The sequence below is a fragment of the Amia ocellicauda genome, unplaced genomic scaffold, assembly GCF_036373705.1.
Source record: "Amia ocellicauda isolate fAmiCal2 unplaced genomic scaffold, fAmiCal2.hap1 HAP1_SCAFFOLD_40, whole genome shotgun sequence".
NCBI lineage: Eukaryota > Metazoa > Chordata > Actinopteri > Amiiformes > Amiidae > Amia > Amia ocellicauda.
In genome coordinates, this window is record NW_027102973.1 from 206323 (window position 1) to 229913 (window position 23591).

The 23591-nt window shown below is 43.3% G+C and overlaps 15 non-coding genes and 25 pseudogenes across 15 annotated transcripts; all 40 read right to left on the minus strand.

Annotated features, from left to right (window-relative positions):
* Window positions 1-3743: 3743 nt before the first annotated feature.
* On the minus strand, window positions 3744-3858 carry LOC136734574 (U5 spliceosomal RNA). Its single transcript, XR_010810550.1, has one exon. It is a non-coding gene; the product is annotated as a U5 spliceosomal RNA (small nuclear RNA).
* Window positions 3859-10330: 6472 nt separating this feature from the next.
* Window positions 10331-10449, minus strand: LOC136734874 (uncharacterized; annotated as a pseudogene).
* Window positions 10450-10670: 221 nt separating this feature from the next.
* LOC136734997 (uncharacterized) lies at window positions 10671-10789 on the minus strand (annotated as a pseudogene).
* A 209-nt stretch (window positions 10790-10998) lies between these two features.
* Window positions 10999-11117, minus strand: LOC136734708 (5S ribosomal RNA). Its single transcript, XR_010810684.1, has one exon. It is a non-coding gene; the product is annotated as a 5S ribosomal RNA (ribosomal RNA).
* A 215-nt stretch (window positions 11118-11332) lies between these two features.
* Window positions 11333-11451, minus strand: LOC136734704 (5S ribosomal RNA). The gene has a single exon (XR_010810680.1). It is a non-coding gene; the product is annotated as a 5S ribosomal RNA (ribosomal RNA).
* Window positions 11452-11671: 220 nt separating this feature from the next.
* LOC136734740 (5S ribosomal RNA) lies at window positions 11672-11790 on the minus strand. Its single transcript, XR_010810688.1, has one exon. It is a non-coding gene; the product is annotated as a 5S ribosomal RNA (ribosomal RNA).
* A 215-nt stretch (window positions 11791-12005) lies between these two features.
* On the minus strand, window positions 12006-12124 carry LOC136735049 (uncharacterized; annotated as a pseudogene).
* A 215-nt stretch (window positions 12125-12339) lies between these two features.
* LOC136734802 (uncharacterized) lies at window positions 12340-12458 on the minus strand (annotated as a pseudogene).
* A 216-nt stretch (window positions 12459-12674) lies between these two features.
* Window positions 12675-12793, minus strand: LOC136734932 (uncharacterized; annotated as a pseudogene).
* Window positions 12794-13018: 225 nt separating this feature from the next.
* On the minus strand, window positions 13019-13137 carry LOC136734839 (uncharacterized; annotated as a pseudogene).
* A 210-nt stretch (window positions 13138-13347) lies between these two features.
* On the minus strand, window positions 13348-13466 carry LOC136734886 (uncharacterized; annotated as a pseudogene).
* A 216-nt stretch (window positions 13467-13682) lies between these two features.
* Window positions 13683-13801, minus strand: LOC136734857 (5S ribosomal RNA). The gene has a single exon (XR_010810700.1). It is a non-coding gene; the product is annotated as a 5S ribosomal RNA (ribosomal RNA).
* Window positions 13802-14025: 224 nt separating this feature from the next.
* On the minus strand, window positions 14026-14144 carry LOC136734918 (uncharacterized; annotated as a pseudogene).
* A 210-nt stretch (window positions 14145-14354) lies between these two features.
* LOC136734887 (uncharacterized) lies at window positions 14355-14473 on the minus strand (annotated as a pseudogene).
* A 216-nt stretch (window positions 14474-14689) lies between these two features.
* On the minus strand, window positions 14690-14808 carry LOC136734551 (5S ribosomal RNA). Its single transcript, XR_010810527.1, has one exon. It is a non-coding gene; the product is annotated as a 5S ribosomal RNA (ribosomal RNA).
* Window positions 14809-15023: 215 nt separating this feature from the next.
* LOC136735057 (uncharacterized) lies at window positions 15024-15142 on the minus strand (annotated as a pseudogene).
* A 219-nt stretch (window positions 15143-15361) lies between these two features.
* Window positions 15362-15480, minus strand: LOC136734539 (uncharacterized; annotated as a pseudogene).
* Window positions 15481-15696: 216 nt separating this feature from the next.
* Window positions 15697-15815, minus strand: LOC136734654 (5S ribosomal RNA). Its single transcript, XR_010810630.1, has one exon. It is a non-coding gene; the product is annotated as a 5S ribosomal RNA (ribosomal RNA).
* A 221-nt stretch (window positions 15816-16036) lies between these two features.
* On the minus strand, window positions 16037-16155 carry LOC136734545 (uncharacterized; annotated as a pseudogene).
* Window positions 16156-16370: 215 nt separating this feature from the next.
* On the minus strand, window positions 16371-16489 carry LOC136734754 (uncharacterized; annotated as a pseudogene).
* Window positions 16490-16704: 215 nt separating this feature from the next.
* On the minus strand, window positions 16705-16823 carry LOC136735001 (uncharacterized; annotated as a pseudogene).
* Window positions 16824-17032: 209 nt separating this feature from the next.
* On the minus strand, window positions 17033-17151 carry LOC136734999 (uncharacterized; annotated as a pseudogene).
* Window positions 17152-17705: 554 nt separating this feature from the next.
* LOC136734913 (uncharacterized) lies at window positions 17706-17824 on the minus strand (annotated as a pseudogene).
* Window positions 17825-18035: 211 nt separating this feature from the next.
* LOC136734639 (5S ribosomal RNA) lies at window positions 18036-18154 on the minus strand. Its single transcript, XR_010810615.1, has one exon. It is a non-coding gene; the product is annotated as a 5S ribosomal RNA (ribosomal RNA).
* A 215-nt stretch (window positions 18155-18369) lies between these two features.
* On the minus strand, window positions 18370-18488 carry LOC136734862 (uncharacterized; annotated as a pseudogene).
* A 211-nt stretch (window positions 18489-18699) lies between these two features.
* On the minus strand, window positions 18700-18818 carry LOC136734763 (5S ribosomal RNA). The gene has a single exon (XR_010810690.1). It is a non-coding gene; the product is annotated as a 5S ribosomal RNA (ribosomal RNA).
* Window positions 18819-19035: 217 nt separating this feature from the next.
* On the minus strand, window positions 19036-19154 carry LOC136734666 (5S ribosomal RNA). Its single transcript, XR_010810642.1, has one exon. It is a non-coding gene; the product is annotated as a 5S ribosomal RNA (ribosomal RNA).
* A 210-nt stretch (window positions 19155-19364) lies between these two features.
* Window positions 19365-19483, minus strand: LOC136734923 (uncharacterized; annotated as a pseudogene).
* Window positions 19484-19693: 210 nt separating this feature from the next.
* Window positions 19694-19812, minus strand: LOC136734651 (5S ribosomal RNA). Its single transcript, XR_010810627.1, has one exon. It is a non-coding gene; the product is annotated as a 5S ribosomal RNA (ribosomal RNA).
* A 215-nt stretch (window positions 19813-20027) lies between these two features.
* Window positions 20028-20146, minus strand: LOC136734905 (uncharacterized; annotated as a pseudogene).
* A 221-nt stretch (window positions 20147-20367) lies between these two features.
* On the minus strand, window positions 20368-20486 carry LOC136734650 (5S ribosomal RNA). Its single transcript, XR_010810626.1, has one exon. It is a non-coding gene; the product is annotated as a 5S ribosomal RNA (ribosomal RNA).
* Window positions 20487-20703: 217 nt separating this feature from the next.
* LOC136735073 (uncharacterized) lies at window positions 20704-20822 on the minus strand (annotated as a pseudogene).
* A 222-nt stretch (window positions 20823-21044) lies between these two features.
* LOC136735055 (5S ribosomal RNA) lies at window positions 21045-21163 on the minus strand. The gene has a single exon (XR_010810720.1). It is a non-coding gene; the product is annotated as a 5S ribosomal RNA (ribosomal RNA).
* Window positions 21164-21373: 210 nt separating this feature from the next.
* LOC136734924 (uncharacterized) lies at window positions 21374-21492 on the minus strand (annotated as a pseudogene).
* A 211-nt stretch (window positions 21493-21703) lies between these two features.
* On the minus strand, window positions 21704-21822 carry LOC136734947 (uncharacterized; annotated as a pseudogene).
* Window positions 21823-22032: 210 nt separating this feature from the next.
* LOC136734963 (uncharacterized) lies at window positions 22033-22151 on the minus strand (annotated as a pseudogene).
* A 210-nt stretch (window positions 22152-22361) lies between these two features.
* On the minus strand, window positions 22362-22480 carry LOC136734855 (uncharacterized; annotated as a pseudogene).
* Window positions 22481-22705: 225 nt separating this feature from the next.
* LOC136734705 (5S ribosomal RNA) lies at window positions 22706-22824 on the minus strand. The gene has a single exon (XR_010810681.1). It is a non-coding gene; the product is annotated as a 5S ribosomal RNA (ribosomal RNA).
* A 226-nt stretch (window positions 22825-23050) lies between these two features.
* On the minus strand, window positions 23051-23169 carry LOC136734982 (uncharacterized; annotated as a pseudogene).
* Window positions 23170-23379: 210 nt separating this feature from the next.
* On the minus strand, window positions 23380-23498 carry LOC136734661 (5S ribosomal RNA). Its single transcript, XR_010810637.1, has one exon. It is a non-coding gene; the product is annotated as a 5S ribosomal RNA (ribosomal RNA).
* Between the last annotated feature and the right edge of the window lie 93 nt (window positions 23499-23591).

Sequence of the window (23591 nt, forward strand, 5' to 3'; positions counted from 1 at the left end):
CAGTGCACATTAAGAGTCTGTATTGTGGTTCTAGATTACTTCAGTATGATCAACTATAATACATTACTCTGGAATCTAAATTACTGAAGAATAACATTTATCAAGGTAAGGAATTATTTGCTATAAATAAAAAAACTTACCATCAACCATACGGTTTCGAAGACATTGGTTTTCATTTTTAAGTCTTGTGTTTTCCTTTTCGAGCTGCTTAACGTTTTGCTGTAGCACAACTTCACTGGACTCTTTAAATGTCTGTAGAATATGACGGGATCTAATTCTTGAAGCTCCATCGGTTTTCTTTCTTATTTTGTGCTGTATTCAGAGAGGAAAAGAGTTTAAAATGAAAATATATATATATATATGAATATGATTAAAAAAAAACAATCCTGCAATACATTTATTTAATATTTGCAGTAATTATCTCACCGGTAACTGTGGTTCATCAAGGTCACTATCATCTGAAATTTGAAGTTTTTTGTTTGGTTTAGGTACTCTCTTCATTTTAGGAGAGGGCATTTTTGTTAGGTCATTAAGTTTTCTTCTTAGTTCGCCTTCTTTTCCTAAAATAAAAATAAAATAAATAAAACCCTGCATTATGTCCACAGATATTTGGGGATTATATTTATTTGTCATAAAAATACTGTGCTTTGACCATACAAATTAAGATGAACAGCCAACACTGAATCAAAACTGAAGTTAAATTATATCTGGTTTAATTTATTTTGTGATTTGGGGGATTTTATTGTAAAGCACAACACACAATAAATCGTTCTTACAAATGCCAGTCAAGTATGACGAGTTTTTAGCGCCCTCACCACCACCTACCATGTTATAAGAGTATGTTAGACGTACAACACATTAATAACTTAAACATTCATTTCAAATATACTGTGATTGTATATATCAAATAGCATGTAAAGACTTTAATGTTTTTTTTTTTTAAATAAACATTGTTACCAGTCATAATGATCTGCGCTTCATGGACAGGCCATCCACCTTTTGGAGGTTTGTTCGTGTCTCTCCACTCTGCTCTGAAGTTTCGAGTCGTCTCTTCGTCATCATCAGCAATGCTGAATAAATCAAAATTGCGAAAGCAAGCAGTGGGAATCACGCTGTAAGAGTCTTTGTCGACCCCGCTTTCCCACTTCACCAACGCGTGCATCACCGCCATACTACCTTCACCTTCTCGTCCGTTTTTCCCCCGACAAGTCACGGCACAAAAAACAGTCCCGCTCTGCATTCTGGTACTTTGCGTTCTTAATAACACCAACAGGGTGTAATCGCATAGACCACTCGAGTATAAAGTACTACATATCCCATCTGTTACAGTTTTTTTTCTTCTTCTGAAACTGCAAGCGCACTACATAAAGTTTGGCAAATGAAGAAATTTGGATGATGAGTTTACAATCTTATAAACAGTATTTAAGTAAACCTAGATATGCAATTCCAAAAAGAACAGCATCGAGATGGAGAAACAGGATACAAAAATAATAATACAATGTTTATACTTTTTGTATTTTAATTACAGTATGTAATTATTGCCTTTTGATTTACATTTACAGAAAAAGAACGGCGGCAAACGTGGACTACCCAACAAGAAGCAACAAAGTTACTAAAATATCAGATTCTCAGGTAAGCTTCATGCAGCCATACATGTATAATTATAAAATCAATCCAAAAAATAGACCTTGTTTACCCTACAACTGATTTGAGTGTTAATTCTATTTAAGATATAAAAAAATATTTTATTTTCTGAACTAATAATCTGTGAACATTCTATTATCTCTATAATTTTAATTAATACATTTATTTTATTATTGGTGGAACATTATGTTTTTCAGCTCAGATGATTTCACATACCATCAATTTTTCTGTTAATAAATGTGCAAAAACAAATCAGATGGATAGGCCCCTACATATGAACATTAAGTTAAAGGCCTAGAGTGAGTGTTCTTCACTTCCAGTCATGGCGGGCCACAATCCAGCTCTTTGTAACTCATCAACAACCAAAGACCTGGGAAAAGGGTTAAATGGCTTCAGTTAAGCCAATTAGGTAATTAAGAGCTCAACTGGAAAAAAAACAGCAGGCATAGGGGTACTTTAGGACCACAGTCACTGATATAACCTACAATGTTGTTGTAATGAAAATCAGCAGACAGTGGGCCTCCTCCAGGACTAAGGTTGAGAAGCACTGGTCTTGAAGACCACAATAACAATCGACCTCAAGGGCTAGGGATATTCGAGGTGATGCTAAACCAGTCCTGAATGTTTAAATATAATGTTATTTTCTTGTAGTGTGCCGTTGCTGTTAATGCAACCAGTTATATTGAGCCATCAAATACAGAAGCTGACGAAAGACATCAACATGTAAATTTAGTTGTAAATTTAAAGTGTGTGTGAAAAGTATTTTGTATATGGAGATTAACCCATAGTTTCACAGATAAATTGTGGACCAGTGATATTCAGGATCTTCAAAACAAGTCCTGAATGCTCAAACTTAACACTTCTTTTTTTAGAGTGTCGTTGCTGTCAATCCAGCCAGTGATGTGGAGCCATCAGATACAGAAGCTGATGAAAAACAACATGTAAATTTCCTAAATTAATATGGTGCATCAAAATACTTATTTAGCACTTTCAACTGTTTCTTTGTGATTCCTAAAATTACTTTACAGGCTGGGGCTGGGGGAAGACACTGCGCCCGCCTGGAGAAGCCTGTACAAGCCCCCCTCAATAAGAGAGCTGGCAATCTGCAGTGGAGGGTGTTACACACCATTATTGCTGTCAATTCTTTTATTACTGTTCTTAACCCTGCTGTGTCCGACGCCTGCCCATTCTGTGCTCAGAGAGAGACCGTGTTTCACTGTTTCAGCACTTGCTCTCGGTTGTCACCCATTTTTAGTCTTTTAACTCGTCTTTTTACTGATCTTAACCTGATTTTTAACACAAAGGTTTTTATTTTAGGGGCGCGATACACCAGAAAGACCAAACATGTGGACCAGCTGGTAAACTTCTTGCTGGGCCAGGCTAAAATGGCCGTCTATAAGACTAGGAAGAACAGAGTGTGTGGGGAGGGCAGTGAGGATGCAGTGAGAGTGTTTGCCATGCTGGTCAAGTGCAGAGTCAGACTAGAGTTTAACTATTACAGGCTGATGAATGATTTGGAGAGTTTTGAACAGGTCTGGTGTATTAATGATGCCCTTTGTGAATTGTATGACGGGGAGTTGGTTTTTATTATGTAATTCATTTATAGGGTTTAGTATTTGATGGTTGTTTTGTTGTGTGTATTGGGTTGCTTTCTTTAAAAGTGTACAGATCAGTGGCGGAGTTAATGCTTGTTGGGGGGAGACAAACAAAGGGGAACACTATTTTTTATTTATTTATTTTCTTTTGTATGAATTATTGCGTGTTGCAAACAGGCAATGAAGTCTGATAAAAGTCAAAAAGTCTCTCTCTCTCTCACACACACACACACAGCCAGCAAGACACACAGAGCCAGCCAGCTCAGCGATGACATCACAAACATCTCTCTCAGGTGACTCCTATGACATCACAGAGCACGTACATTCCGTTGCTTGCCGTCTGTCAACCACTCAGTCACTGCCAGCCAGACTGGCTGGCTGACTGGATGGTGGGGCTGCTTGCTGCTGCTGCGTACCTTAGCAAGCTTATTTGCTTGACCGGCCTTCCTCCTCCGCCCACATGCCCACCTATGTCCGATCTGCTGTTCACCTGGATCACAGCTCCGCCCCAACAAGGCAGAGCCCCCCAAGAATGGTACAAACTCACCCACGATCCCCTCCACGGAAAGCTATAGCAAAAGGCAAAAGCATTATACGTAATGAAGAGGAACCCGAGTCCAAGACGCATCCGACCAGCCATACATATTTGTGTGTATTAAAGATCACATTTTATTACATTTAGATTTTCTGTACTTTATTACATCTTTTTGTGATTTTTAAATGTATTGTTTCTTTTCCTTATATATGTATGTATGTATGTATGTATGTGTGTGTGTGTCTGTGTGAAAGTGAGTGTGTGTGTGTCTGTCTCTGTGTTTGTGTGTCTGTCTCTGTGTGAAAGTGAGTGTGTGTGCGTGTGTCTGTCTGTGAAAGTGTGTGTGTGTGTGTGGGTGTGACAGTGTGTATGAGTGTCTGTCTGTCATGTAACTCGCACATCTGTGAGGGCACCATTTTTGCAGAAAGAGATGTACACATTTTGGAGCAACATATGCTGCCATCCAGACATCGTCTTTTCCAGGGACATCCCTGCATTTTTCAGCAGGATAACGCCAAACCACATTCTGCCCAGATTACAAGCGCATGGTTGCGTAGGCAGAGAGTGCGGGTGCTAGCATGGCCTGCCTGCAGTCCTGACCTGTCGCCGAATTGAGAATGTGTGGCGCACTATGAAGTGCAAATTAAGACAACGAAGGCCCTGTGCAGTTGCGCAGCTGAGGAAATGCATAATGGATGAATGGGGGGAAATCCCACTTGCTAAACTTAACCAAGTGGTGTCTTCAGTGCCCAAGTGCTTAATAAGTGTTATTAAAAGAAAAGGTGATGTTACATAGTGGTAAACAGTCGACTGTCCCAACTTTCTTGGTTTCTTTTCACTGCTAATGAGATGCTGTAGAGTGAGTTAGTTATATTGCTTTCAGGAGCTCTAATCGTATTGATGAGTTCATGCAGCATTTGTAATTGAATTTCAAAAAGAAATCCTTGCTGTCTGGCCTGTGTGTATGAGATGTACTCTGTCAATCTTTGGCTAACAACTGAAACATTGGTAGAACAGAAATGGCAACATAAAAAAGAAAAGTACATTTTAAAAGAGCACATTAAATAGGATGAATATACAGTTTTTTACAATCACTTTGTCACTAATTTCAGAACCTTGATGTCATTTTTCAAAACTCTAGACACAAAACTCAAAACGGTCATCACTTGTAACACAGGCTGTCCAATGTTCAAAACATTGCATTGTGCATTCATATCTTTAAAGAAACCTTGCACTTGCAGACTTGTTGGTTCAAATAATTCATTTATCATGAAATACCATAGTAACATTTATTTAGATCACCCACACAGAAGATACCGATAGTTTCACTGTGTAGTTGTTCGTACAATCATTAAATATTGTAGTACAAAATATGTGATACATGTTTCATTATGGTACTACACATAAATACATCACTGTAAAAGGACTAGTAGAGAGAATACTACAGACACAGTGGAATCATTGAACAAAATCTGAAATGTATTGATGCAATACAATCAAATCACACCATAGGTTTCTTTGAATCCATGCAACAATAATTAGCTACAAAAAAGAACAAAACTACAGTAAAATGTCAACTGCAGTGTTCCTCACCTGGCTTAGTGTAAAACAAAGGATTGATTACTGTACTTCTGAATTTCCATCAGCCCTGTGTTCAGGTTCAGGTTCTCACAACCATTTTTCACAAGAGGCATCTTGAAACTGAACATACCTGAACATACTCAGTCATCAGCTGCTTCACTCTGTCTGCATTTCTTTCAAAAGGCACACTATACTCTGTGCTACACATTGGTATGCAGTATACAGTCATTTGACAATTGAGAGTAGCCTAATGTTTAGTGCATGCTGAAGACTTGCCGCTTCTCAGTACGGAAATTTCTGATGATTGAGGCCACAGTTGATCCTGAGTTGATTCTGAGGTTTGATTGAATCATTGTAGCTGCCTCAGTCATGGTCATTCCATGATTTACAACATGCTCTACAACTATTTCTCGGATTTCACTGGACACTATTTGCTGTTGCTGCCGCTGTCTGGTCCGTGGCCTTGTCCTCTACCACGTTCCCCCAACACCTCTCAAATGAGGCCCATGGCTGCCTCTCTGGTGAGGCCTAAGCCCTCCTCTATGACGAGGCCCACGACCACCTCTCAGAAGGGGTGCATGTCCCCTTCCATTCCTTTGACCACCACGTCTTCCTCCTCCCACTGCTTGACCTCTATTGTGACCTGGATGACTTGCCGGCTCCATGTTATCACTGTGTTGCTGGGGTGGATAGCACTCATTTCACTCGATACTCGTACCACAATGTGAAATCAATCATCAATAACCAGTTGGCAGTATTGGAAAAGCAATTACAAGGGCCTGCATACATACAGTAATGTCAAATCTGATGTGGAAGAACAATCATCTTCAACCAGGTTGGAGCGTTAGTTGCAATGCCTTTAATACACGCAGCGTGGAGAGGAACAGTGACTCAAGTAGATCCCAAAGTCGCTCTGCCTTCATTTTAACAGTCAGAGCTTTTATACACAAAAATCAAAGAGCTGGTTATAATCAGAAAGTCATTACTATGTTATCTTAAAAGTTAGCTAAGCAGAATTTATATCATTATAGGACAGAGTTCATAGATCAACACATGGATTAGGGAGCAGGCACTTCAATCATACTGTTTGACATTGTCTCCAAGATTCTCATCGTAAATAACAAACAGAAATCAAACTACCTTCTGGCCTGACCTTCTAGCTTGACCTTATCTTTCTTAAGTATACAAGAGAGAAAAACAGGTATTAGAGAAAGAATTTCTAACTTTCCTTCCACACTGCAAACATGGTGTGGAAAAGTGCTACATGATGATGAATGATGATGAAATATTACATCCATAGATAATGTAGTCCAACTGGTTCATGCTCCTCGTTTATTGATGTCAATGGATCTCATTATCCTGAAACTTTCATGATCGAAACATGGAATATTGTTTGTCAGTTTCCATAAAATTATGCATTAAGAGTAATGCAACAGTCACTTATCATTTTGAGCAGCTGTATCAATTGATAGTTAGATCTTTGTAATGAAATGAATAGACAGTGATCTCAGATGTAATGTGTGAATTGCATTTTGAAATGGTAATACTTTGATGTTAAGTTGTGTCATTTTAGTTCAATGAACAAATGATCTGAGGTTGATGTGTATTGTATCCAAGCAATTGTAAAAAAGTGTTAGAGTTTTGAAAAATGTGCATTTTGATCATCGGGTGTGAGTTTAGTGTCTAGAGTTTTGAAAAATGACATCAAGGTTCTGAAATGAGTGCCAAAGTGATTGTAAAAAAGTGTAATATCAGGGGACAGTGGCTATTAGTGATCTGGCCTTCCGTGGCCTCTGTATTAATGTAACAGGTCACATTGTATGTGTACACTGATACTTGATAGTATAATATAGTACAAGTAAAAAACATACATAGGTATCATAGAAGTATTTTGCAGAAATGATTATGGATAGTTATCAAAATGGAGAGGAAATGCTAAATCCAGTCTCCCCAGGCTGAGCTTCTATTGCTGCACCTGCTGGCCCCACTATATGGATAGAACCACATCAAGTACAAGAGTCTCCCCATTGCTATTTATATCTCCCTATCCAGTCTTCTTTATGTGTCAGGGTGGGGTGCCTATTCCCCTGCATGCTTTGAAACCTATAGCACCTGGGACGCACACTTGGGATCCGGTTCCTCTGCCCCTCACATACACATGAGGAATCCCAGGTGCTCAATACGTCATACTGTCTCTTTCATCTCATGTGTAAACTATGGACAAATACATGACTAAACGTGTTTAGTTGCTTTTCCCAGAATGCTTTGCGCCACGATATGCAAATAACGGGGACTATGATTGGCTCCCTGACATTACCCACACTGCGACTGATGCTACCCATTTCACTACCCAACAAAGACCCATAATATGCGTGTGTCTGTCTGTCTGTCTGTCAAAGTATGTGTGTGTGTTTCTGTGTGTGTCTGTGTCTGTCTGTCTGTGTGTGAAAGTGTGTGTGTGTCTGTCTGTCTGTCTGTCATGTAACTTGCACATCTGTGAGGGCACCACTAATGCAGAAAGAGATGTACACATATTGTTTATTTTCCATATATATGTATGTATGTATGTATGCATGTCCAATTGCTTTGACAATACAAATGAATTGAATTGAGAGGGAGAGAGAGAGAGTAAGAGAGAGAGAGAGAGAGACAGACAGACAGACAGACAGAGAGACACACACACACACACACACACACACACAGAGAGCCAGCCAGCCAGCTCAGCGATGACATGACGAGCCTCTCTCAGCTTACTGCTATGACATCACAGAGCACGTACATTCCGTTTAACAAATCGTTAAACAAAAAAGGTTATAAACACATTGACTACAACACCGGTTAGTAAGACGAAGGTGAGTCTCTCGTTAGTATTATTAGTCAGACATTAAATAACTACGCAGGTTAGTATTTATGTCAGGTAACTTCTCGTTATATATATATCAGTCTCATTTACGTTTAGGTGCCGAGAAAGATCCTATTTGTTACCACAATTTCCCTTAACTGATTATTATTCAATGATTAAGGATAGGCAGGGCCACCAATAATCTAATGTCTATTAACTTGTGTCAATTTCAGACTAAACAGTTAAACAGGAATGAGAAGATATTTCTCGGCGTTGACAGATTTTATTTCTAAAATTATCAACAAAACAGTTTAATGCAACTCACATTTATATTTAAGAAAACTAAATGATATTACACATTCTAGAGTTATGAATCACAGATTAACATTTCTAATTGATTTCTCAAATGTCATGAATCACAAACTCCAAACTGTTAAACTTATGTGAACTTCGTCGCAGAGAGGCCTCTCTGGCTTCGGGCTCAGATAACAGCACACGGCACGAGGTCCGTGTGGTTTGGAACAAAGGCAGTCCGGTTCGGCTTTGTCCAAGAACTTCCACTCAGTCGATGCACCTGGAAGTTGGGGTTTCGGGAATGTAGAGTCGTTTCCAAACAGATTTTCCATTGGTTTGAAGGCTCCAAGGTTGTGCACAAAATCTTCTTTGTAAGCATGGTTCCACCGTAGTTACTTGAAGACGAAGTCTTTGAGGAAAGCAGGGCCCTGTTTGTTCCAAGGGTCAAGTTTCTTAAGACTCAAATAGCTATTTAAGTGACTGACACTTTCGTATTCAGTCGACTTAGTCAATTGTCCAGCTGTAAAACTCCACTGATCAGGTGGGTCTGTGAAGTTATTTATTTAATAAAGTCCTTTAAAATAATTCTTCGCTCAATCTCCTTCTCATAGTTTAACTCTTCTGTTGCCGGCAAAGACTTGGTTGGTTTCTGATTCCGGTTCTGGCAACAGAGCTACAGGTTGAGCTGTGGCAGCGAGTTTCTGGTTCAGGTGAGAGAGAGAGAGAGAGAAAGACTGTCCGCTGTTCCTTATAGTCTGTCAGATCAGTAGGTGATTGGTCCCTGAGTTCTTGAGATTGGATTTCGGTTTCAGCCCCCAGTGTCCTATTGGAGGGAGGCTTTATTTATGACTGATGTCAATCCATGCCATCTTTTGGAAATGCCGGTTGGCCTGGGTTCGTAGCTCTATGTCGGGATTTCGGCTCTCATCCACTTCAAAGAGTTTTTATCACCTACAGGCCCCTTTCTCCAGACATCTCATAGCAGAATTCCAAACTATTTGGCCTCTTCTCGGTGCCATCCTCCCCAAAACTGTCACTTTGATGCAAACCAGTTCCAAGCTGATGAGCTAAGGAAATCTGATAACTTTGGGGGGGGAGAGGTCTTCTTTAGATCAGTGCTTCAGCTCAGAGCCCAAATGCTCTTATCCAAATACACCCAACATAACGCTACATATGTATGTATGTATGTATATATGTGTAGAAGGAAAATTAGAAATTATTTTCTTACACCTGTTTTTCTCTCTTGTATACTTAAGAAAGATACGGTCAAGCTAGAAGGTCAGCCCAGAAGATAGTTTGATTTCTGTTTGTTATTTACGATGAGAACCTTGGAGACATTGTCAAACGGTATGACCTACGTGCCTGTTCCCTAAAACCATGTGTTGACCTATGAACTCTGTTCTATAATGATATATGTTCTGCTTAGTTAGCCTTTAAGATAACATAGTAATGACTTTCTAGCATGTATGGATGTATGTATGTATGTATATATATATATATATATATATATATATATATATATATGTATGTATGTCCAATTGCTTTGACAATACAAATGAATTGAATTGAGAGGAAGAGAGAGAGAGAGAGAGAGAGAGAAAGAGAGAGAGAGAGACAGACAGACAGACAGACAGCTCAGCGATGACATCACGAGCCTCTCTCAGCTGACTGCTATGACATCACAGAGCACGTACATTCCGTTGCTTGTCGTCTGTCAACCACTCAGTCACTGCTAGCCAGACTGTCCCTAAGACAAAGTGTACAATACTTCAATTATATCTCCTCCAGACAGATAAAGAGTATTAAGAGCTACGATGAAGATACCCAGGAGACGTAAAAAGCTTGCATCACCTGGTATTTCCTGGAGGTCACCCATCCAAGTACTAACCAGGCCCTGGCCCGTTTAGTTTCCAAGGTCTGACGAGACCGGGCACGTTCAGGACGGTGTGGCCGCAAGCCGAGATGCCTGGCTGCATGATGTCTCTTAAAGGCTGGCGGGTATTGACGGAATTTCCAGCAAAAAATAAAAAATAAAAAAATAAAAAAATGGAGGGAAAAATAACAGTGCAGGAAAGGGTGTTGAAAGTAGCCGGGAACGTGTACAATTCTTCAATTATATCTCCTCCAGACAGAAAGAGAGTATTAAGAGCTACGATGAAGTTACCCAGGAGACGTAAAAAGCTTGCAGCACCTGGTATTTCTAGGAGATCTCCCATCCAAGTACTGACCAGGCCATGCCCCGTTTAGCTTCCGAGATCTGACGAGACGGGGTGCGTTCAGGACGGTGTGGCCGCAAGCCGAGAGGCCTGGCTGCATGATGTCTCTTAAAGGCTGACGGGTGTTGACGGAACTTCCAGCAAATAAAAAAAGAAAAATGGAGGGAAAAATATCAGTTCAGCAAAGGGTGTTGAAAGTAGCCGGGTACGTGTACATTTCTTCAATTATATCTCCTCCAGACAGAAAGAGAGTATTAAGATCTACGATGATGTTACCCAGGAGACGTATAAAGCTTGCAGCACCTGGTATTTCCAGGAGGTCACCCATCCAAGTACTGACCAGGCCCTGCCCTGTATAGCTTCCGAGATCTGATGAGATCGGTCGCGTTCAGGACGGCGTGGCCGCAAGCCGAGACGCCTGGCAGCATGATGTCTCTTAAAGGCGGGCGGGTTTTGACGGACCTTCCAGCAAAAAAAAAAAGAAAAATGAAAAATGGAGGGAAAAATATCAGTGCAGCAAAGGGTGTTGAAAGTTGCCGGGTACGTGTACATTTCTTCAATTGTATCTTCTCCTGACAGAAAGAGAGTATTAAGAGCTACAATGAAGTTACTCAGGAGACTAAAAAGCTTGCAGCACCAGGTATTTCCAGAAGGTCTCCCATCCAAGTACTGACCAGGTCTTGCCCCGTTTAGCTTCCGAGATCTGATGAGATCGGGCGCGTTCAGGACGGTGTGGCCGCAAACCTAGAGGCCTGGCTGCATGATGTCTCTAAAAGGCTGGCGGGTATTGACGGAACATCCAAGAAATTAAAAAAAAAAAAAAATAGAAAAATGGAGGGAAAAATATCAGTGCAGGAAAGGGTGTTGAATGTAGCCGGGTACGTGTACAATACTTCAATTATATCTCCTCCAGACAGAAAGAGAGTATTAAGAGCTACGATGAAGTTACCCAAGTGACGAAAAAAGCTTGCAGCACCTGGTATTTCCAGGAGGTCACCCATCCAAATACTGACCAGGCCCTGCCCCGTTCAGCTTCCGAGATCTGACGAGATCGGGCGCGTTCAGGACGGTGTGGCCGCAAGCCAAGAGGCCTGGATGTATGAAGTCTCTTAAAGGCTGGCGGGTATTGACGGAAGTTCCAGCAAAAAAAAAAGAAATAAGAAAAATGGAGGGAAAAATATCAGTGCAGCAAAGGGTGTTGAAAGTAGCCGGGTACGTGTACAATTCTTCAATTATATCTCCTGGAGACAGAAAGAGAGTATTAAGAGCTATGATGAAGTTACCCAGGAGACGTAAGAAGCTTGCAGCACCTGGTATTTCCAGGAGGTCTCCCATCCAAGTACAGAATAGACACTGCCCCGTTTAGCTTCCGAGATCTGATGAGATTGGGCGCGTTCAGGACGGTGTGGCCGCAAACCAAGAGGCCTGGCTGCATGATGTCTCTTAAAGGCTGGCGGGTATTGACGGAACTGCCAGCAAAAAAAAAAGAAATAAGAAAAATGGAGTGAAAAATTTCAGTGCAGCAAAGGGAGTTGAAAGTAGCCGGGTACGTGTACAATTCTTCAATTATATCTCCTCCAGACAGAAAGAGAGTATTAAGAGCTATGATGAAGTTACCCAGGAGACGTAAGAAGCTTGCAGCACCTGGTATTTCCAGGAGGTCTCCCATCCAAGTACTGATCAGGCCCTGCCCCGTTCAGCTTCCGAGATCTGACGAAATCGGGCACGTTCAGGACGGTGTGGCCGCAAACAAAGAGGCCTGGCTGCATGATGTCTCTTAAAGGCTGGCGGGTATTGATGGAACTTCCAGCAAAAAAAATAAGAAAAAAGAAAAATGGAGAGAAACAAATCAGTGCAGCAAAGGGTTTTGAAAGTAGCCGGGTACGTGTACAATTCTTCAATTATATCTCCTCCAGACAGAAAGAGAGTATAAAGAGCTACGATGAAGTTTCCCAGGAGACGTAAAAATCTTGCAGCACCTGGTATTTCCAGGAGGTCACCCATCGAAGTACTGACCAGGCCCTGCCCCATTTAGCTTCCGAGATCTGACGAGATCGGGCGCGTTCATGACGGTGTGGCTGAAAGCCAAGAGGCCTGGCTGCATGATGTCTCTAAAAGGCTGGCGGGTATTGACGGAACTTCCAGCAAAAAAAAAAAAAAAAAAAAAAGAAAAAGAAAAATGGAGGGAAAAATATCAGTGCAGTAATGGGTTTTGAAAGTAGCCGGGTACGTGTACAATACTTCAATTATATCTCCTCCAGACAGATAGAGAGTATTAAGAGCTACGATAAAGTTACCCAGGAGAAGTAAAAGCTTGCAGCACCAGGTATTTCCAGGAGGTCTCACATTCATGTACTGACCAGGTCCTGCCCCGTTTAGCTTCCGAGATCTGACGAGATCGGGCGCGTTCAGGATGGTGTGGCCGCAAGCCGAGATGCCTGGCTGCATGATGTCTCTTAAAGGCTGGCGGGTATTGACGGAACTGCCAGCAAAAAAAAAAAAGAAAAATAGAGGGAAATATACCAGTGCAGCACAGGGTGTTGAAAGTAGCCGGGTACGTGTACAATTCTTCAATTATATCTCCTGGAGAAAGAAAGAGAGTATTAAGAGCTACGATGAAGTTACCCAGGAGACGTAAAAAGCTTGCAGCACCTGGTATTTCCAGGAGGTCACACATCCAAGTACTGACCAGGCCCTGCCCCGTTTAGCTTCCGAAATCTGATATGATCGGGCGCGTTCAGGACGGTGTGACTACAAGCCAAGAGGCCTGGCTGCATGATGTCTCTTAAAGGCTGGCGGATATTGACGGAACTTCCAGCAAAAAAATAAAATAAAAAGAAAAATGGAGGGAAAAATATCAGTGCAGCAAAGGCTGTTGAAAGTAGCCTAGTACGTGTACAATTCTTCAATTATATCTCCTCCAGACAGAAAGAGAGTATTAAGAGCTACGATGAAGTTACCCAGGAGACGTAAAAAGCTTGCAGCACCTGGTATTTCTAGGAGGTCTCCCATCCAAGTACTGACCAGGCCCTGCCCCGTTTAGCTTCCGAGATCTGACGAGATCGGGCGCATTCAGGACGGTGTGGCCGCAAGCCGAGAAGCCTGGCTACATGATGTCTCTTAATGGCTGGCGGGTATTGACGGAACTTCCAGCAAAAAAAAAAAAAAAAAAAAAGAAAAAGAAAAATGGAGGGAAAAATATCAGTCCAGTAATGGGTTTTGAAAGTAGCCGGGTACGTGTACAATACTTCAATTATATCTCCTCCAGACAGATAGAGAGTATTAAGATCTACGATAAAGTTACCCAGGAGACGTAAAAGCTTGCAGCACCAGGTATTTCCAGGAGGTCTCACATTCATGTACTGACCAGGTCCTGCCCCGTTTAGCTTCCGAGATCTGACGAGATCAGGCGCGTTCAGGATGGTGTGGCCGCAAGCCGAGATGCCTGGCTGCATGATGTCTCTTAAAGGCTGGCGGGTATTGACGGAACTGCCAGCAAAAAAAAAAAAGAAAAATAGAGGGAAATATACCAGTGCAGCACAGGGTGTTGAAAGTAGCCGGGTACGTGTACAATTCTTCAATTATATCTCCTGGAGAAAGAAAGAGAGTATTAAGAGCTACGATGAAGTTACCCAGGAGAAGTAAAAAGCTTGCAGCACCTGGTATTTCCAGGAGGTCACACATCCAAGTACTGACCAGGCCCTGCCCCGTTTAGCTTCCGAAATCTGATATGATCGGGCGCGTTCAGGACGGTGTGACTACAAGCCAAGAGGCCTGGCTGCATGATGTCTCTTAAAGGCTGGCGGATATTGACGGAACTTCCAGCAAAAAAATAAAATAAAAAGAAAAATGGAGGGAAAAATATCAGTGCAGCAAAGGGTGTTGAAAGTAGCCTAGTACGTGTACAATTCTTCAATTATATCTCCTGGAGACAGAAAGAGAGTATTAAGAGCTACGATGAAGTTACCCAGGAGACGTAAAAGGCTTGCAGCACCTGGTATTTCTAGGAGGTCTCCCATCCAAGTACTGACCAGGCCCTGCCCCGTTTAGCTTCCGAGATCTGACGAGATCGGGCGCAATCAGGACGGTGTGGCCGCAAGCCAAGAGGCCTGGCTGCATGATGTCTCTTAAAGGTTGGCGGGTATTGACGGAACTTCCAGCAAAAAAAAAAAAAAAAAAGAAAAATGGATGGAAAAATATCAGTGCAGCAAAGGGTGTTGACAGTAGCTGGGTACGTGTACAATACTTCAAATATATCTCCTCCAGACAGATAGAGAGTATTAAGAGCTACGATAAAGTTACCCAGGAGACGTAAAAGCTTGCAGCACCAGGTATTTCCAGGAGGTCTCACATTCATGTACCGACCAGGTCCTTCCCCGTTTAGCTTCCAAGATCTGACGAGATCGGGCGAGTTCAGGATGGTGTGGCCGCAAGCCGAAAGGCCTGGCTGCATGATGTCTCTTAAAGGTTGGCGGGTATTGACGGAACTTCCAGCAAAAAAAAATAAAAAAAAAATAGAAAAATGGAGGGAAAAATATCAGTGCAGGAAAGGGTGTTGAAAGTAGCCGGGTACGTGTACAATTCTTCAATTATATCTCCTGCAGACTGAAAGAGAGTATTAAGAGCTACGATAAAGTTACCCAGGAGACGTAAAAGCTTGCAGCACCTGGTATTTCCAGGAGGTCTCACATTCAAGTACTGACCAGGTCCTGCCCCGTTTAGCTTCCGAGATCTGACGATATCATGCGCATTCAGGACGGTGTGGCCAAAAGCCGAGAGGCCCGGCTGCATGATGTCTTTTTAAGGCTGGCGGGTATTGACGGAACTTCCAGCAAAAAAAAAAAGAAAAAAGAAAAATGGAGGGAAAAATATCAGTGCAGCAAAGGCTGTTGAAAGTAGCCGGGTACGTGTACAATACTTCAATTATATCTCCTCCAGACAGATAGAGAGTATTAAGAGCTACGATGAAGTTTCCCAGGAGACGTAAAAAGCATGCAGCACCTGGTATTTCCAGGAGGTCTCCCATCCAAGTACTGACCAGGCCCTGCCCCGTTTGGCTTCCGAGATCTGACGAGATCGGGCGTGTTCAGGACGGTGTGGCCGCAAGCCAAGAGGCCGGGCTGCATGATGTCTCTTAAAGGCTAGCGGGTATTGACGGAACTTCCAGCAAAAAATAAAAAATAAATAAATAGAAAAATGGAGGGAAAAATATCAGTGCAGGACAGGGTGTTGAAAGTAGCCGGGTACATGTACAATTCTTCAATTATATCTCCTCCAGACTGAATGAGAGTATTAAGAGCTACTCTGAAGTTACCCAGGAGATGTAAAAAGCTTTCAGCACCTGGTATTTCCAGGAGGTCACCCATCCAATTACTGACCAGGCCCTGCCTAGTTTCTCTTCCGAGATCTGACGAGATCTTGCGTCTTCAGGACGGTGTGGCCTCAAGCCAAGAGGCCTGGCTGCATGATGTGTCTTAAAGGCTGGAGGGTATTGATGGAACTTCCAGCAAAAAACAAAAGAAAAAAGAAAAATGGAGGGAAAAATATCAGTGCAGCAAATGGTGTGGACAGTAGCTGGGTACGTGTACAATTCTTCAATTATATCTCCTCCAGACAGATAGAGAGTATTAAGAGCTACGATAAAGTTACCCAGGAGACGTAAAAGCTTGCAGCACCAGGTATTTCCAGGAGGTCTCACATTCAAGTACTGACCAGGTCCTGCCCCGTTTAGCTTCCGAGATCTGACGAGATCGGGCGCGTTCAGGACGGTGTGGCCGCAAGCCGAGATGTCTGGCTGCATGATGTCTCTTAAAGGCTGGCGGGTATTGACGGAACTTCCAGCAAAAAAAAAAAAAAAGAAGAAAAATGGATGGAAAAATATCAGTGCAGCAAAGGGTGTTGACAGTAGCTGGGTACGTGTACAATACTTCAATTATATCTCCTCCAGACAGATAGAGAGTATTAAGAGCTACGATAAAGTTACCCAGGAGACGTGAAAGCTTGCAGCACCAGGTATTTCCAGGAGGTCTCACATTCATGTACTGACCAGGTCCTGCCCCGTTTAGCTTCCAAGATCTGACGAGATCGGGCGAGTTCAGGATGGTGTGGCCGCAAGCCGAAAGTCCTGGCTGCATGATGTCTCTTAAAGGTTGGCGGGTATTGACGGAACTTCCAGCAAAAAAAAAAAAAAAAAATGGATGGAAAAATATCAGTGCAGCAAAGGGTGTTGACAGTAGCTGGGTACGTGTACAATACTTCAATTAAATCTCCTCCAGACAGATAGAGAGTATTAAGAGCTACGATAAAGTTACCCAGGAGACGTAAAAGCTTGCAGCACGAGGTATTTCCAGGAGGTCTCACATTCATGTACTGACCAGGTCCTGCCCCGTTTAGCTTCCGAGATCTGACGAGATCGGGCGCGTTCAGGATGGTGTGGCTGCAAGCCGAGATGCCTGGCTGCATGATGTCTCTTAAAGGCTGGCGGGTATTGACGGAACTGCCAGCCAAAAAAAAAAAGAAAAATAGAGGGAAAAATACCAGTGCAGCAAAGGGTGTTGAAAGTAGCCGGGTACGTGTACAATTCTTCAATTATATATTCTCCAGACAGAAAGAGAGTATTAAGAGCTACGATGAAGTTCCCCAGGAGACGTAAAAAGCTGGCAGCACCTGGTATTTCCAGAAGGTCTCCCATCCAAGTACTGACCAGGCCCTGCCCCATTTAGTTTCCGAGATCTTCCGAGATCGGGCGGGTTCAGGACTGTGTGTCCGCAAACCGAGAGGCCTGGTTGCATGATGTCTCTTAAAGGCAGGCGGGTATTGACGGAACGTCCAGCAAAAAAAAAAAAAAAAAAAAAAAAAAAAAAAAAATGGATGGAAAAATATCAGTGCAGCAAAGGATGTTGACAGTAGCTGGGTACGTGTACAATACTTCAATTATATCTCCTCCAGACAGATAGAGAGTATTAAGAGCTACGATAAAGTTACCCAGGAGACGTAAAAGCTTGCAGCACCAGGTATTTCCAGGAGGTCTCACATTCATGTACTGACCAGGTCCTGCCCCGTTTAGCTTCCGAGATCTGACGAGATCGGGCACGTTCAGGACGGTGTGGCCGCAAGCCGAGATGCCTGGCTGCATGATGTCTCTTAAAGGCTGGCGGGTATTGACGGAACTGCCAGCAAAAAAAAAAAAAGAAAAATAGAGGGAAATATACCAGTGCAGCAAAGGGTGTTGAAAGTAGCCTAGTACGTGTACAATTCTTCAATTATATCTCCTGGAGACAGAAAGAGAGTATTAAGAGCTACGATGAAGTTACCCAGGAGACGTAAAAGGCTTGCAGCACCTGGTATTTCTAGGAGGTCTCCCATCCAAGTACTGACCAGGCCCTGCCCCGTTTAGCTTCCGAGATCTGACGAGATCGGGCGCATTCAGGACGGTGTGGCCGCAAGCCGAGAGGCCTGGCTGCATTATGTCTCTTAAAGGTTGGCGGGTATTGACGGAACTTCCAGCAGAAAAAAAAAAAAAAAAGAAAAATGGATGGAAAAATATCAGTGCAGCAAAGGATGTTGACAGTAGCTGGGTACGTGTACAATACTTCAATTATATCTCCTCCAGACAGATAGAGAGTATTAAGAGCTACGATAAAGTTACCCAGGAGACGTAAAAGCTTGCAGCACCAGGTATTTCCAGGAGGTCTCACATTCATATACTGACCAGGTCCTGCCCCGTTTAGCTTCCGAGATCTGACGAGATCGGGCGCGTTCAGGATGGTTTTGCCGCAAGCCGAGATGCCTGGCTGCATGATGTCTCTTAAAGGCTGGCGGGTATTGTCGGAACTGCCAGCAAAAAAAAAAAAAGAAAAATACAGGGAAATATACCAGTGCAGCAAAGGGTGTTGAAAGTAGCCTAGTACGTGTACAATTCTTCAATTATATCTCCTGGAGACAGAAAGAGAGTATTAAGAGCTACGATGAAGTTACCCAGGAGACGTAAAAGGCTTGCAGCACCTGGTATTTCTAGGAGGTCCCCCATCCAAGTACTGACCAGGCCCTGCCCCGTTTAGCTTCCGAGATCTGACGAGATCGGGCGCATTCAGGACGGTGTGGCCGCAAGCCGAGAGGCCTGGCTGCATTATGTCTCTTAAAGGTTGGCGGGTATTGACGGAACTTCCAGCAAAAAAAAAAAAGAAAAAAGAAAAATGGATGGAAAAATATCAGTGCAGCAAAGGGTGTTGACAGTAGCTGGGTACGTGTACAATACTTCAATTATATCTCCTCCAGACAGATAGAGAGTATTAAGAGCTACGATAAAGTTACCCAGGAGACGTAAAAAGCTTGCAGCACCTGGTATTTCTAGGAGGTCTCCCATCCAAGTACTGACCAGGCCCTGCCCCGTTTAGCTTCCGAGATCTGACGAGATCGGGAGCGTTGAGGATGGTGTGGCCGCAAGCCAAGATGCCTGGCTGCATGATGTCTCTTAAAGGTTGGCGGGTATTGACGGAACTGCCAGCAAAAAAAAAAAAGAAAAATAGAGGGAAAAATACCAGTGCAGCAAAGGGTGTTGAAAGTAGCCGGGTACGTGTACAATTCTTCAATTATATCTTCTCCAGACAGAAAGAGAGTATTAAGAGCTACGATGAAGTTACCCAGGAGACGTAAAAAGCTGGCAGCACCTGGTATTTCCAGGAGGTCTCACATTTAAGTACTGACCAGGCCCTGCACCGTTTAGCTTCCGAGATCTGACGAGATCGGGCGCGTTCAGGACGGTGTGGCCGCAAGCCGAGATGCCTGGCTGCATGATGTCTCTTAAAGGCTGGCGGGTATTGACGGAACTGCCAGCAAAAAAAAAAAAGAAAAATAGAGGGAAATATACCAGAGCAGCAAAGGGTGTTGAAAGTAGCCTAGTACGTGTACAATTCTTCAATTCTATCTCCTGGAGACAGAAAGAGAGTATTAAGAGCTACGATGAAGTTACCCAGGAGACGTAAAAGGCTTGCAGCACCTGGTATATCTAGGAGGTCTCCCATCCAAGTACTGACCAGGCCCTGCCCCGTTTAGCTTCCGAGATCTGACGAGATCGGGAGCATTCAGGACGGTGTGGCCGCAAGCCAAGAGGCCTGGCTGCATTATGTCTCTTAAAGGTTGGCGGGTATTGACGGAACTTCCAGCAGAAAAAAAAAAAAAAAAGAAAAATGGATGGAAAAATATCAGTGCAGCAAAGGATGTTGACAGTAGCTGGGTACGTGTACAATACTTCAATTATATCTCCTCCAGACAGATAGAGAGTATTAAGAGCTACGATAAAGTTACCCAGGAGACGTAAAAGCTTGCAGCACCAGGTATTTCCAGGAGGTCTCACATTCATGTACTGACCAGGTCCTGCCCCGTTTAGCTTCCGAGATCTGACGAGATCGGGCACGTTCAGGATGGTGTGGCCGCAAGCCGAGATGCCTGGCTGCATGATGTCTCTTAAAGGTTGGCGGGTATTGACAGAACTTCAAGCAAAAAAAAAAATAAATAAAAAAAAAAAAATGGATGGAAAAATATCAGTGCAGCAAAGGGTGTTGACAGTAGCTGGGTACGTGTACAATACTTAAATTATATCTCCTCTGGACAGATAGAGAGTATTAAGAGCTACGATGAAGTTACCCAGGAGACGTAAAAGGCTTGCAGCACCTGGTATTTCTAGGAGGTCTCCCATCCAAGTACTGACCAGGCCCTGCCCCGTTTAGCTTCCGAGATCTGACGAGATCGGGCGCATTCAGGACGGTGTGGCCGCAAGCCGAGAGGCCTGGCTGCATTATGTCTCTTAAAGGTTGGCGGGTATTGACGGAACTTCCAGCAGAAAAAAAAAAAAAAAAAGAAAAATGGATGGAAAAATATCAGTGCAGCAAAGGGTGTTGACAGTAGCTGGGTACGTGTACAATACTTCAATTATATCTCCATCCAGACAGATAGAGAGTATTAAGAGCTACGATAAAGTTACCCAGGAGACGTAAAAGCTTGCAGCACCAGGTATTTCCAGGAGGTCTCACATTCATGTACCGACCAGGTCCTGCCCCGTTTAGCTTCCAAGATCTGACGAAATCGGGCGAGTTCAGGATGGTGTGGCCGCAAGCCGAGACGCCTGGCTGCATGATGTCTCTTAAAGGTTGGCGGGTATTGACAGAACTTCAAGCAAAAAAAAAAAAAAAAAAAAAAAAAAAAATGGATGGAAAAATATCAGTGCAGCAAAAGGGTGTTGACAATAGCTGGGTACGTGTACAATACTTAAATTATATCTCCTCCGGACAGATAGAGAGTATTAAGAGCTACGATGAAGTTACCCAGGAGACGTAAAAAGCTTGCAGCACCTGGTATTTCTAGGAGGTCTCCCATCCAAGTACTGACCAGGCCCTGCCCCGTTTAGCTTCCGAGATCTGACGAGATCGGGCGCGTTCAGGATGGTGTGGCCGCAAGCCAAGATGCCTGGCTGCATGATGTCTCTTAAAGGCTGGCGGGTATTGACGGAACTGCCAGCAAAAAAAAAAAAGAAAAATAGAGGGAAAAATACCAGTGCAGCAAAGGGTGTTGAAAGTAGCCGGGTACGTGTACAATTCTTCAATTATATCTTCTCCAGACAGAAAGAGAGTATTAAGAGCTACGATGAAGTTACCCAGGAGACGTAAAAAGCTGGCAGCACCTGGTATTTCCAGGAGGTCTCACATTTAAGTACTGACCAGGCCCTGCACCGTTTAGCTTCCGAGATCTGACGAGATCGGGCGCGTTCAGGACGGTGTGGCCGCAAGCCGAGAGGCCTGGCTGCATTATGTCTCTTAAAGGTTGGCGGGTATTGACGGAACTTCCAGCAAAAAAAAAAAAAAAAAAAATGGATGGAAAAATATCAGTGCAGCAAAGGATGTTGACAGTAGCTGGGTACGTGTACAATACTTCAATTATATCTCCTCCAGACAGATAGAGAGTATTAAGAGCTACGATAAAGTTACCCAGGAGACGTAAAAGCTTGCAGCACCAGGTATTTCCAGGAGGTCTCACATTCATGTACTGACCAGGTCCTGCCCCGTTTAGCTTCTGAGATCTGACGAGATCGGGCGCGTTCAGGATGGTGTGGCCGCAAGCCAAGATGCCTGGCTGCATGATGTCTCTTAAAGGCTGGCGGGTATTGACGGAACTGCCAGCAAAAAAAAAAAAGAAAAATAGAGGGAAAAATACCAGTGCAGCAAAGGGTGTTGAAAGTAGCCGGGTACGTGTACAATTCTTCAATTATATCTTCTCCAGACAGAAAGAGAGTATTAAGAGCTACGATGAAGTTCCCCAGGAGACGTAAAAAGCTGGCAGCACCTGGTATTTCCAGGAGGTCTCACATTTAAGTACTGACCAGGTCCTGCCCCGTTTAGCTTCCGAGATCTGACAAGATCGGGCGCGTTCAGGACGGTGTGGCCGCAAGCCGAGATGTCTGGCTGCATGATGTCTCTTAAAGGCTGGCGGGTATTGACGGAACTGCCAGCAAAAAAAAAAAAGAAAAATAGAGGGAAATATACCAGTGCAGCAAAGGGTGTTGAAAGTAGCCGGGTACGTGTACAATTCTTCAATTATATCTCCTGGAGACAGAAAGAGAGTATTAAGAGCTACGATGAAGTTACCCAGGAGACGTAAAAAGCTTGCAGCACCTGGTATTTCTAGAAGGTCTCCCATCCAAGTACTGACCAGGCCCTGCACCGTTTAGCTTCCGAGATCTGACGAGATCGGGCGCATTCAGGACGGTGTGTCCACAAGCCGAAAGCCCTGGCTGCATGATGTCTCTTAAAGGTTGGCGGGTATTGACGGAACTTCCAGCAAAAAAATAAAAGAAAAAAAGAAAAAAGAAAAATGGATGGAAAAATATCAGTGCAGCAAATGGTGTTGACAGTAGCTGGGTACGTGTACAATACTTCAATTATATCTCCTCCAGACAGATAGAGAGTATTAAGAGTTACGATGAAGTTACCCAGGAGACGTAAAAAGCTTGCAGCACCTGGTATTTCTAGGAGGTCTCCCATCCAAGTACTGACCAGGCCCTGCACCGTTTAGCTTCCGAGATCTGACGAGATCGGGCGCGTTCAGGACGGTGTGGCCACAAGCCGAAAGCCCTGGCTGCATGATGTCTCTTAAAGGCTGGCGGGTATTGACGGAACTGCCAGCAAAAAAAAAAAAAAAAAAAAAAAAAAAAAGAAAAATGGATGGAAAAATATCAGTGCAGCAAAGGATGTTGACAGTAGCTGGGTACGTGTACAATACTTCAATTATATCTCCTCCAGACAAATAGAGAGTATTAAGAGCTACGATAAAGTTACCCAGGAGACGTAAAAGCTTGCAGCACCAGGTATTTCCAGGAGGTCTCACATTCATGTACCGACCAGGTCCTGCCCCGTTTAGCTTCCGAGATCTGACGAGATCGGGCGAGTTCAGGATGGTGTGGCCGCAAGCCGAGACGCCTGGCTGCATGATGTCTCTTAAAGGCTGGCGGGTATTGACGGAACTGCCAGGAAAAAAAAAAAAGAAAAATAGAGGGAAATATACCAGTGCAGCAAAGGGTGTTGAAAGTAGCCTAGTACGTGTACAATTCTTCAATTATATCTCCTGGAGACAGAAAGAGAGTATTAAGAGCTACGATGAAGTTACCCAGGAGACGTAAAAGGCTTGCAGCACCTGGTATTTCTAGGAGGTCTCCCATCCAAGTACTGACCAGGCCCTGCCCCGTTTAGCTTCCGAGATCTGACGAGATCGGGCGCATTCAGGACGGTGTGGCCGCAAGCCAAGAGGCCTGGCTGCATTATGTCTCTTAAAGGTTGGCGGGTATTGACGGAACTTCCAGCAGAAAAAAAAAAAAAAAAAGAAAAATGGATGGA